This window comes from Eutrigla gurnardus (assembly GCF_963514095.1).
Source record: "Eutrigla gurnardus genome assembly, chromosome: 7".
Classification (NCBI taxonomy): Eukaryota; Metazoa; Chordata; class Actinopteri; order Perciformes; family Triglidae; genus Eutrigla; species Eutrigla gurnardus.
This window is the reverse complement of record NC_139921.1, coordinates 23,688,740-23,701,263: the sequence shown is the minus strand read 5'-3', so window position 1 is coordinate 23,701,263 and position 12,524 is coordinate 23,688,740. Positions and strand designations below refer to the sequence as shown.

At 41.0% G+C, this 12,524-nt stretch overlaps 1 long non-coding RNA gene across 1 annotated transcript in view; it reads right to left on the bottom strand.

Annotated features, from left to right (window-relative positions):
* Positions 1-8,442: 8,442 nt before the first annotated feature.
* LOC311015960 overlaps positions 8,443-12,524 on the bottom strand; it is a 90,225-nt gene continuing 86,143 nt past the window's right edge. Inside the window, exon 3 of the long non-coding RNA XR_014597421.1 lies at positions 8,443-8,937. This is a non-coding gene — a long non-coding RNA (uncharacterized lncRNA). The remainder of the gene's footprint in view (positions 8,938-12,524) is intronic.

Sequence of the window (12,524 nt, the reverse complement as noted above, 5' to 3'; positions counted from 1 at the left end):
CCTTAAACTTCTATATGATTTTTTAACAATTTTATAGCATATTTTTAAATTTGAGAGACAAATCTATCCACTGAAAACACTTTTTAAATTAATATAGAAATAATTATATTTAATTTAATTTACAAAATCTTTCAAATTATATGGATTTAAACGTATTTTAAAAATAAAGATTGATAATATGATTTTTTTTTAATTTTCTACTCCAGAGAGAAATGATCACATCCTCCTCACAAGTTATATTTTCAGTCTTATTTAAGTTCATACATGGTTAAATGAACATGATGCTTATAGATAATGATGATTTACAAAGTCATATGATGAAAAAGTGAAATATCTGATAGATTTCATTAAATCCTGTCAGTAAATGAACAGCAGACAAACGTTTCATACCAACCACAGTGAACACAAACGTATCCTTAAATCCTCAACTGCACTTTTAATGTGAGTGTTTTCCTCTGTTCCATTAAGATCCTCCATGTTGTTCATCCGAGCCGTATTCCTCCTGATTTCGTGTCCCACGTTGCCTTCAGTCTGTTGAGAGCAGAGAAATCATTTCCATAGAGAGGAGGCTTTGCATCGTCAGCTGATCCTCCAGTGAACTGAGAAGCTTTATAGTCCTGTGAGTTCAACACTGCAGGACTCAGATCTGTCAGTCAACACAGCAGAGACCACAACCACCATGACTCTCATCACCATCCTCATCTGGACGCTGGCCTGCTGCTGGTTTACAGGTTCGTTGGCTCGGCAACATCTCAAACACGACGCCTCGCCTTTTCTCTCCTTTCCTTCTGCTGATGAATGAATGATTTGTTTTGTCCTGCAGGATGCAGCGGTCAGGTGACTGTGACTCAGCCTCCAGTAGTGACATCTACTCCAGGATCCACTGTCGCTCTCACCTGTAAGACTAGTCAACCTGTTAGCACATATAATGGAAATGGGTATTTGTCCTGGTATCAACAGAAATCTGGACAGCCTCCAAAGCTCCTGATATATTTAACTCGCACACGTTACTCAGGAACACCATCTCGGTTTAGTGGCAGTGGAAGCAGCTCTGACTTCACTTTGACCATCAGTGGAGTTCAGGCTGAAGATGCAGCAGTTTATTACTGTCAGAGTTACCACAGTGGCGGTGTGTTCACACAGTGATTTGTCGTCGTACAAAAACCTCCCTCAGTCAGACTGCAGAGAAGCTGAGCTGTTCCAGCAGGAACCTTCTGCAGCTGCTGAGGAGACACAGACCAGTGAACACAGAGCTGACACAAACCTCACCAAGCACACACATTACTGGGATCTCTGCCTCTCACTTCAAAGTATTATTTCTTAACATTTTCAGATATTTCTCCAGTTTCATTATCAGCCCAAGGTTCAGAGTGATCGGGCCTCCAGCTGCAACCGTGTTGTTTCTGCTCCAATTCAGGGAAATTGTTTTTGAATTCATCTGAAAAAAAGATCAAACCATTGTTTAGACAAACTACTGTCTGTTCTTGTGTCTTGGTGCCAAAAGCAGTGTGACCTGGAACATTTTATACTTTTAAAGAAGTGTTTACCTTTTCAATTCAATTCAATTCAATTCAATTCCAAAAACTTTATTGTCCGTCACAGGGACAGAACATTTTCATCAGTTTGGGCTCAGTTAAACATAAACATACAGACACCAACATAAAAACTCACATTAAAAGATCTCACATAAAAACCATAAAAATCCTAAAATTCCTGTGGCGCTCACATAAAAGCTGCAACAGCAGATAAATCTTGCCCTAAAAACCGGCACCTATTTCTTTTCGTTTAAAATACGCCCTGCAGTAGGGATGAAAGAGTTCTTGTAGGTCTTTTTTTTGGCCAGGGTTACTCTGAACCGGCTGCCTGATGGTAAAAGCTGAAAGGAGCCGTGTAGGGGATGTAAGGGGTCCCTAGTGATCAAGAGCGCTTTCCTCTGTACTGCACGTCTTTAGAGATCTGGGAGTTGTAACTGAGGTGTACCAGTGATTTTCACAGCTTGTTTTATGATTCTGGAATTGTACCAGGATGCAATGTTGAAAGTGAGGACTGACTCAATGAGTGACCGGTACACTACTGTTAAAATGTCCTGTTTTACATTAAAACCTTTCAGCCTCCTCAATAGAAACATGCGCTGCTGGGCCTTTTTGTAAACTCCATCTGCATGTTGGAGAAAGGACAGGTGGTGATCGATGTCAGTGCCTAAAAGTACCTAAAAACATTGACCTGCTCCACCGCCTGCCCCTCTAGCATGAGAGGCTCAAAGAGGGGGTGGGGGTTATCACGTGTCTGGCGGCCCCCACAACACAGCTCCTTGGTCTTTGAGATGTTTAGGACCATGGAGCTGAGTACAGATGCCTTGTCACGGTGTCCAGGAGGGTTAGGCTGGCGTCCACAACTCCCAGTTTTGACTTATGCAAACTGCAACGGGTCCAGGTTCTCACCCACCATGGTTCTGAGCTCTTCAACCAGCACTCGTTCCATGCATTTACAAAGAATGGAAGTGAGTGCTACAGGCCTGAAGTCACACGTCTTTTGCATTGGGCTTTTTGGGAACAGGAATGATGGTTGTTTCCTTCCATGCCCTTGGGACAAAGCTCGATGCCAGGAACAGCTGGAACAATGGTGCCACAACGCGGCCCAGCTGGGCTGCACGTTCTTTTAGCACCCGTTCTTTAAGCCCATCCGGTCCTGGGGCTTTCTTTGGATGAAGTTTAGACAGGATTGAACTGACCCTCCTCTCCTCTATCCTGATTGGGAGAGGGGAGTGGCTGGTGTTGGTCGGGGTCCAGTCCTCCCTGGCTGCTGAGCTGTCGAACCTGGCATAATGGGTGTTACGTTTTTCTGCAAAGGAGGCAGGGTCTGGGCACTGTAATCCAGCAGGACTCTGAGCTCTTCCCATCATGTTGTTTAGGCTCTGCCATGCCATCCTTGCATCTCCCCTGGAGAACTTCTCTTCCATTCTGTCCTTATAGCGGAGCTTAGCCAGCCTGGTCTTATATTTAGCTCCTTTCTCAGCTCTTCAACTCTTTCTTTGTCTCCCTGCATAAATGCCAACTTTTTGAGATTCAAACAGTGTTTCAGCTCCTTGGTTACCCATGGTTTATTGTTGGGGTATATTCTGATTTGCTTCGTGGGTATGACACTGTCAGAAAGACATATATGAACAGATGGAGTCATTCAGCATATCCAGAGTGTAATGTTAAACAAAAGCAGACAGGAAGGCCTGTCTTGAATGATCCTGATAAACTGAACCAGGACTTAACTGTGGGTATTTTGCTGTATGCAGATGATACTGCGCTGCTGGCTGAATCAGAAGATGATTTACAGATTATGTTACATTTATTAAAGACCTGGTGTTACAGATGGAGGCTGTCAATAAATCAGAGTAAAACACAGATAATTCCTTTTTGGGAAAAAAAGGGTTCCAAGAAGTGGGAACATTTTCACTTTCTGGAACATGACATTGGAATATGAATCTGAGTACAAATATGTGGGATTCCCTCTTGATGAATTTATGACTTACGAAAATGGAATTAAACTCTTGGCTGGTTCAGCTAGCAGAGCTTTGGGGTCTGTTGTTAACAAGTTAAAAATATGTAAAGACCTGGGATATTCCACTTACTCTCAACTGTATGATGCATGTGTTTCTCCTATTATGAATTATGCTGCAGGGATATGGGGATTTAAAGAAAGGTCCATTTCAGATGCAGTACAAAACAGAGCTATACGTTGTTTTCTGGGCATTCATAAATGTGCTGCTCAGGGTGACATGGGTTGGATTCCTGGATCAATAAGGAGGAAATGTGAAATGATTAGACTGTGGAATCGTTTCATTAATATGTCAGATAATAGGATCAGTAAGAAGGTTTTCCTTTGGAGTGAAGTTCAGAATGGTCCATGGGCTGCAGAGCTTCATGCTGTCTTCAGAGAAGCTGAACTACAGTATATCTATAGAAATAATTTATCATGCAGTGGAAACACAATTAGAGAAAAGTTACTCTTTGGATTTGAAAAAAAGTGGTTAAATGACATCTTGTTAAAACCGAAATATCGAACATTCAAATCAAACATAACTATGCTACTGAATTTAATGTAAAAGCAAACTTAGGGAGAAATCAAAGATCCTTGTGTGCTCAGTTAAGAACAGGAATCCTTCCTCTGGCCCTTGAAGTCGGCAGATTTAAAAACATCCCAGAGGAACACAGACTTTGTGAACTTTGTGACTTAGGAGAGGTAGAAAATGAATCTCATTTTATTTTATATTGTCCTTTTTATGATGAGCTGAGAATACCTTTTTTCAACGAAATGTTTATTCAGTATCCTGAAATGTTTTGGAGCACTGATGATGACAGGATTGAAGGGTTGTTTAATTTCAATGTTTTTAAGTTAGCCTCTTTTGTTGCAAAAGCCTGGAAGAAACGTCAGGATGGTTTATTTTGTTAGTATTAGTGTTGTTAAGCATCTACTTTTGGTTTCTGGTCTTTTTATTGTCTAATATTGGTGTCTTGTAAGCCCTTGTGGGCTGGGCATATTGATTATGCATGACACAATAATACATTTAATCAATCAATCAAAAATCAGTCTGTATCATGAAGACAATTCATCAAACGTCTCAGAGGAGGAAATCAGTCCCAACTGGACAAAACGTCTTGCTTCTTTTAGGATGAAGAGTCAAATGTTTTTTAAATAAACTTTCCTAACAGGAAGTGACTCAAATCTCAGCTGAAATGTGTCAGAGCTGCAAATAATTGAACCTGTTTCACACGGATGTTTGTGGAACGCTTGATGATGTTAAACTTATTCAAATTTCTATTGGAGAAAAAAAGCAGAATAATATTTTTGATTTGATTAATTTAACACAATTAAAATACACAACAGAAACAGAGGAGACAAAACAAGGAGAGGCATGAAACCCATAGTGTCACACAGCGGTGAGGGGTGTCCTGTCTTGGGTTTTCTGTCTTGTGAATGTTTTATTTTGAAAAGTAACTCTCCTCTCGTTTCAGGTCACTTGCTCTTCCTCATGTGTCTCCGGTCTGACGTCATCCCTAATCCCTGATTGTTGTCCCCTGTGCTCCCCTCCCTGATGTCTATATAGTCTGTGTCTTCCCCTGTCTCCTTGCCAGAGTGTTTCATCCCACATATACGTCCAGCCCTTGACCACAGCTATCGTTCTCGACCAAGTTTTGTACATTCCAGAGTTTCAGGTTTTCCTGAAGACGAGTGATTTTTGGTTTTGTAATGTTTTAAGTTCCAGGTTCATAGTTAGATATTCTCGTAGTAGTGATTTACCTTAGTTTGTATTCTCGTCGTAGTTTTTGTCCTCCTCTTTTGGGAGCGTTTTCTGTTCTTTAGCCCTGTTAGCGATATTGTTATATTCCTCCCTTGCTGGAGCGTTTTCTGTTCTTGAGTTCTTCCTAGTGTAAGTGTTGATATTCCTTTTCGTAGCCTCGTGCCCTCCCTTTTGGAGAGTTTTTACGTTCTAGAGTTATTCATAGAGTGAGAGTAGTTAATCCTTTTGTAGCCCCGTATCCTCCCTTTTGGAGCGTTTTCTGTTTATTAAAGTTCATAGATTAGTCCTCGCTAGAGTAGACGATTAGTTAGCCTTTTCTTTTGTATCCTCCCCTTCGGAGCACTTTTCCGTTTTGGTGTTTGTTGCGTCCGCTGCCTACCCTTTCCCTTCCCCGTCTCTCCCTTTTTCCTGAAGTCAGGGATCAAGCATTTCATAGCCGAATTTCGTTGTCACTCTGTTTATTGGAATCTTGCAAAGTCTGCGAATAAAAGCTTGGTTCTACTGTCCTCACTCTGAGCCTGAGTCCTCCTTCAAATCCAGTCCTGACACATAGGAGCTTACAATAATATCATATATTATAAAATCAGTAACAAAATAGAGCAGAGACATATAAAGCAGAATATGATTTCATAATCCAACAACTATTTGTTTGAAGAATTAAAGCCTCTAAAGGGATCGTTAACCCTTCACACATGATTGATCCCCTAAATCCATCAGTGTCACATCTGGAGCATCTCCATTAACAGCCAGCAGAGGGCAGCATGCAACTATTTATCAGTACAAAGGCCTTTGGGAAAGTTGACAAAGACAGAAACAGCAGAGAGGTGAGAAACAGAGAGTCACCAGTTTCTTCATGTTCTGGATCAGTCCACAGGGAGATGTAGCCTCTACTTCCTCCACCTCCTCTCTCCCTTTCACTTCCACAACCACAGCTGGGCCCAAACGGGTTTTGCATGATTTGAATGCATCGCTGCTCCTCGCAGTTTTAAGTTCTCGTGTCACCGTGAGTCTGAACTGTTTTCTCGTACTCACACTGAAAACTGCTTCAGGATGATGTTGCCAATAACTCTGATTGTCATGCTGGGTTTTCTGAGTCAGGGTGAGAGGTTTTGAAAACATATGTGATCATTTTTGCAGCTGATGTCTTCTCATGTTTGCGTGCTATTTTCTTTATGTCTTAATCTCTGTATGATTGTTATAATTTAGACTGCTGCTGCATGTTGTTGGCTATTCCATTTCATTCTCAAAATCTCATTTCATTTCTCATTTCAGAGACTTCTGCCCAAAAATTTCTGACTCAGGCCGACAAATCCAAGTCTGTTAGTGTTGGAGGGACTGTGGAACTCACCGCCACGGGGAGCTCAGATATTGGTGGTGATCTCAGTTGGTACCTTCAGAAACCTGGACAGGCTCCCAAACTTCTTATATACTCTACATCAACTCGCTTCTCTGGAACGCCGTCTCGATTCAGTGGCAGTAGATCTGGTTCTCGCTACACTTTAACCATCAGAGGAGTTCAGGCTGAAGATGCTGGAGATTACTACTGTCTGGGTTACCATGGTAGCGGTGTGTTCACACAGTGATTTAGAGCCGTACAAAAACCTCCTTCAGTGTGACTGAAGTGAGAACGGCCTGCTGCAGGTGCAGAGGGTTGTTGAAGAGACGGTGATGAGAATAACTGGTCCAGTGAACACAACACCAAGCAGAGTCACCAAGCAGAACCACAATGACTCTAAATAAAACTGAAACAGACTCACAGACGCTCTTCCACATGCAGTTTTAAACTCATATTCTTATCAGACTAGCAAATTTTCCCAATTTATTAGTCATAATATAAAAATCCATTCATTTTTTTCTTCAAAATATAGTATTCTCTTCAAATGTCACAGCAAAATAAACATACAACTATTAGCATTCATTTGCTGCAGGTAGTAGTACTAGTAGTTGTACTCTTTAAAAATGCCATCTCCTCGTTACCACCTCTAAACCCATGTCATGCTAACGATCTTGTAATCATCTTTAATTCCAAAATTCTGAATGTCATAGATGTCATTGCACCTGCTACGGTTAAAACAATTTCTGGTAAGCAAAAGGCACCCTGGAGAAAAGCTGCTGTTGTGACAGCCCAGAGAAGAGAGGCAGGAAGGCTGAACGAATCCTCTCGGAGTACTAAACTTCATATTCACCATGACATCTATAAAGAGAGCCTCCGGGCCTACAATTTAGTCTTAAAAAGTGCGAGAGAAACATTCTTCTCCAATATCATAAACAACAGCACTAATAAGGGGAAAACCCTATTTGCAACTGTTGACAGACTGACCAACCCCCCAACACAAATACCAGCTAAACTCCATTCCACGCAGAAATGCAATGAGTTTGCATTCTTTTATACTAATAAAATTGAAGGCATCAGACGCGCCATCAATATCTCAAACAAAAAAGTTGGATCACCACCCTGTTCAGGCAAAAGTAACACAGCAATGATGGCAAGCTTTAATGCCATAGACTCTAAAACTCTAGTGGAAACGGTGACAAATCTAAAATCATCCACCTGCTGCCTTGCTGCTTTACCTACCAACTTTTTTAAGAATGTTTTTGACTGCCTATCAATAGACGTATTGCAAATAGTTAATAATTCCATTCAATCAGGAAATTTCCCAAAGGCCTTCAAAACTGCAGTCATTAAACCTCTTCTAAAAAAGCTGAGCCTAGATGCCTCTATTATCAACAACTACAGACCAATTTCAAATCTAACCCTTCATAAGTAAAATAATTGAGAAAGTTGTCCTCCAACAACTAAATCACTTCCTGGCTTCAACTGGCTGCCACAACAACTTCCAGTCAGGATTTCAACCTTTTCATAGCACCGAGACGGCCCTTATTAAATTTGTAAATGACATCCGTCTTAACACAGACTCTGGCAAAACTTCAATATTATTGCTATTAGACCTCAGTGCTGCATTTGACACTGTGGACCACTCAATACTTTTGGACAGGTTGGAAAACTGGGTGGGGCTCTCAGGCACAGTCTTAATCTGGTTCAAGTCATATCTACAAGATAGGAACTATTTTGTTTCAATTGGCGACTTTGTATCTAAACCTACCAATGTAACGTGTGGAGTCCCCCAAGGTTCAATCTTGGGGCCGACTTTATTCAACATCTACATGCTCCCACTAGGACAAATCATGCAAAATAATAACATTGACCACCATTGCTATGCCGATGACACCCAAATCTATGTAGCACTATCACCAAACGACTATCGCCCCATAGATCTTCTGTGCCAGTGCATTGAGCAAGTCAAAGACTGGATGTGCCAAAACTTCCTACAACTAAATGAGGACAAAACTGAGACAATTGTTTTTGGTGCTAAAAAAAGAAAGGTTTAAAGTAATTCAACACCTTCACTCTCTGTCCCTGAAAACCTCAAACAAAGCCAGAAATCTTGGGGTTATTATGGATTCTGATTTACATTTCGACAGTCACATTAAATCAGTAACAAAATCAGCCTACTATCACCTCAAAAATGTAGCAAGACTTAGAGGGCTCATGTCAGCTCAAGACTTAGAAAAACTTGTACATGCCTTTATTACTAGTAGGCTAGACTACTGTAATGGTCTCCTTGCAGGTCTTCCGAAAAAACCTGTCAGGCAGCTACAGCTTGTTCAGAACGCTGCTGCTAGAGTTATTACAAAGACCAAAACATGTGAGCACATTACACCAATTCTTAAATCCTTACATTGGCTCCCTGTATGTCAGAGGATTGATTTCAAAATCCCCCTGCTCACATATAAATCACTACATGGTCTAGGACCGAAGTATATCACTGATATGCTCCCACTACATAAGACTTCTAGACCACTAAGATCTTCTGAGACCAATCTGTTAGTGATTCCCAGAGTAAACAACAATCACGGGAGAGCATAATTTAGTCACTATGCAACAAATAGCTGGAATAAACTTCCTAAAGATGTAAGACTTGCCCCAACTCTGACCACTTTTAAAACTAGACTGAAAACTTTTATGTTCACCATAGCTTTCTGCTAAATCTTTTAATGTCTGCACTGTTTTTAATTATTGCAAATATGTTTTTATTCTCCTTGTCTTTCTGTAATGCATTTTAATTTTGCTTTTATTTTCTTTTAATTCTATTTTTTTCACTTTATTGTATGACATGTCATGATGTGAAGCCCTTTGAGTCTGCCTTGTGGATGAAATGTGCTATACAAATAAAGTTGCCTTGCCTTGCCCTTGCCTAGTTATGAAACCATTTTATTGTCTATTCCTATTCATAAAATAAAACACCAAACACTTCATCATGTTATTCATCAGTGAAAGCTTTATTATTATAAAAAGACAGTTATTAAACGCACACATCTACTTGCTGAGCTACACACATTACTCTCTAGCTACTTTACAGCAGTCACACAAGGCTTTATAGTTTCCTCTACAAACGTTGTCCTCAGATTGTTCAGAGCAGCAGGTGTGTTCCTCCTGCTCCCCCCATGCAGAGCTCCTGTCCTGGCCTCCATCCAGACCCTCTAGGCCTTACACTGGCTCCTGTGGAGGGACTGCATCTGGTTGTGGTTGTGATGGAGGACCTTGCAGGAGTACAGCTCTCCTGCCATCCAGCGCTCCTGGCTCAGGCTCAGGGTGCTGCTGCTGCTGTAGAGTCCGCTCTTCTCCTCCTCTGAGCTGCTCAGGACCCCCTCCGTCACCTCGGTGCCGTCCACCTCCCAGCTCACCACGGCTCCCTGAGGAGAGTAGCCGGTCAGCAGGCAGGCCAGCGTGGCCGAGCCCCCAGAGAGCTGCTCAGAGGAGGGGGGAAGCAGGGAGACTGAGGGCCGGATCATGGAGCCAGCTGGAGGGGAGAGCAGAGACACACGAGGAGCAGATTAACTTCCACTGTAGGAAAGACAGCTGAACATGACAGAGGTGACGTTACTGAGGGTTAGCTGTGTGCATGATGCTGTGGTCACACAGAGACATGGGATGGAGGGAGGATTTAACAAATACAACGCTGACTGGAGTTCTGTCATTTACAGGAACCAATCTTCTCCTGCGGCTCTCCTCATTAAATCATTATAGAATCATATACAATGTGACTGAGGAGTCATTGGAATAGAAAAGTTTCATTAATCATCTGTAAACTGTAAGCAGTGAAAGACTTTGACATCTGTCTGTTTCACTTCCTTTTCATCACTTTGAACCAACGAACCGTGAACACAAACTGCAGCGACACTGAATGTACAATAAACCCTCTTATTTGTTTGATCAACATTAGATTTTATAACGTATAGCTAACACACTAACAGATGTTTCAATGTTACAAAATAAAATACTGCATCTACTTCACCAAAACATAATCTATAATAGGAAAATAATATGCAGTGTTTTCCTAAACTCCAATATCAGCCTAGATTAATGAATAATAAATATCCAAAAAGTATAAATGATCCAAAATAATGATTTGGTTCATCACATTTACTTTAAACAAAGCGATTATAATATTGAACGTTGTAGAAATCATAAATCTGTGATACTTACAGTTAACGATGAGTTTGGTTCCTCCACCAAAAGTGTACCACAGTGATACAACCTCGTTAAGTGGACGTACAAAAACCTCCTGCACTGTGAACAAGCATCTGTCCACTGAAAACAGAGTTATTTTATAGTAAGAATGCATAATTAATCATTTATTTTAATTAAGTAATGATTCATCTCCTATTCCTTCAACATCTACATGTTTTTTAACAATTTTATAGCATATTTTTAAATTTGAGAGACAAATCTATCCACTGAAAACACTTTTTCTAATGATATAGAAATAATTATATTTAATTAAATCTACAAAATCTTTCAAATTATATGGATTTAAACGTATATTAAAAATAAAGATTATATAATATATTTTTTTACTTTTCTATAAGTCATATTTCCAGTCTTATTTAAGTTCATACATGGTTAAATGAACATGATGCTTATAGATAATGATGGGTTACAAAATCATATGATGAAAAAGTGAAATATCTGATAGATTTGCATTAAATCCTGTCAGTAAATGAACAGCAGACAAACGTTTCATACCAACCACAGTGAACACAAACGTATCCTTAAATCCTCAACTGCACTTTTAATGTGAGTGTTTTCCTCTGTTCCATTAAGATCCTCCATGTTGTTCATCCGAGCCGTATTCCTCCTGATTTCGTGTCCCACGTTGCCTTCAGTCTGTTGAGAGCAGAGAAATCATTTCCATAGAGAGGAGGCTTTGCATCGTCAGCTGATCCTCCAGTGAACTGAGAAGCTTTATAGTCCTGTGAGTTCAACACTGCAGGACTCAGATCTGTCAGTCAACACAGCAGAGACCACAACCACCATGACTCTCATCACCATCCTCATCTGGACGCTGGCCTGCTGCTGTTTTACAGGTTCGTTGGCTCGGCAACATCTCAAACACGACGCCTCGCCTTTTCTCTCCTTTCCTTCTGCTGATGAATGAATGATTTGTTTTGTCCTGCAGGATGCAGCGGTCAGGTGACTGTGACTCAGCCTCCAGTAGTGACATCTACTCCAGGATCCACTGTCACTCTCACCTGTAAGACTAGTCAGCCTGTTTACAATGGTATTGTGTTGAACTGGTATCAACAGAAATCTGGACAGCCTCCAAAGCTCCTGATATATGACGCTAGCACACGTTACTCAGGAACACCATCTCGGTTTAGTGGCAGTGGAAGCAGCTCTGACTTCACTTTGACCATCAGTGGAGTTCAGGCTGAAGATGCAGCAGTTTATTACTGTCAGAGTTACCACGAGATAAACGGTGCTGCAGTGTTCACACAGTGATTTGTCGTCGTACAAAAACCTCCCTCAGTCAGACTGCAGAGAAGCTGAGCTGTTCCAGCAGGAACCTTCTGCAGCTGCTGAGGAGACACAGACCAGTGAACACAGAGCTGACACAAACCTCACCAAGCACACACATTACTGGGATCTCTGCCTCTCACTTCAAAGTATTATTTCTTAACATTTTCAGATATTTCTCCAGTTTCATTATCAGCCCAACCTTGGTTCAGAGTGATCGGGCCTCCAGCTGCAACCGTGTTGTTTCTGCTCCAATTCAGGGAAATTGTTTTTTAATTCATCTGAAAAAATCATCAAACCATTGTTTAGACAAACTACTGTCTGTTCTTGTGTCTTGGTGCTAAAAGCAGTGTGACCTGGAACATTTTATAC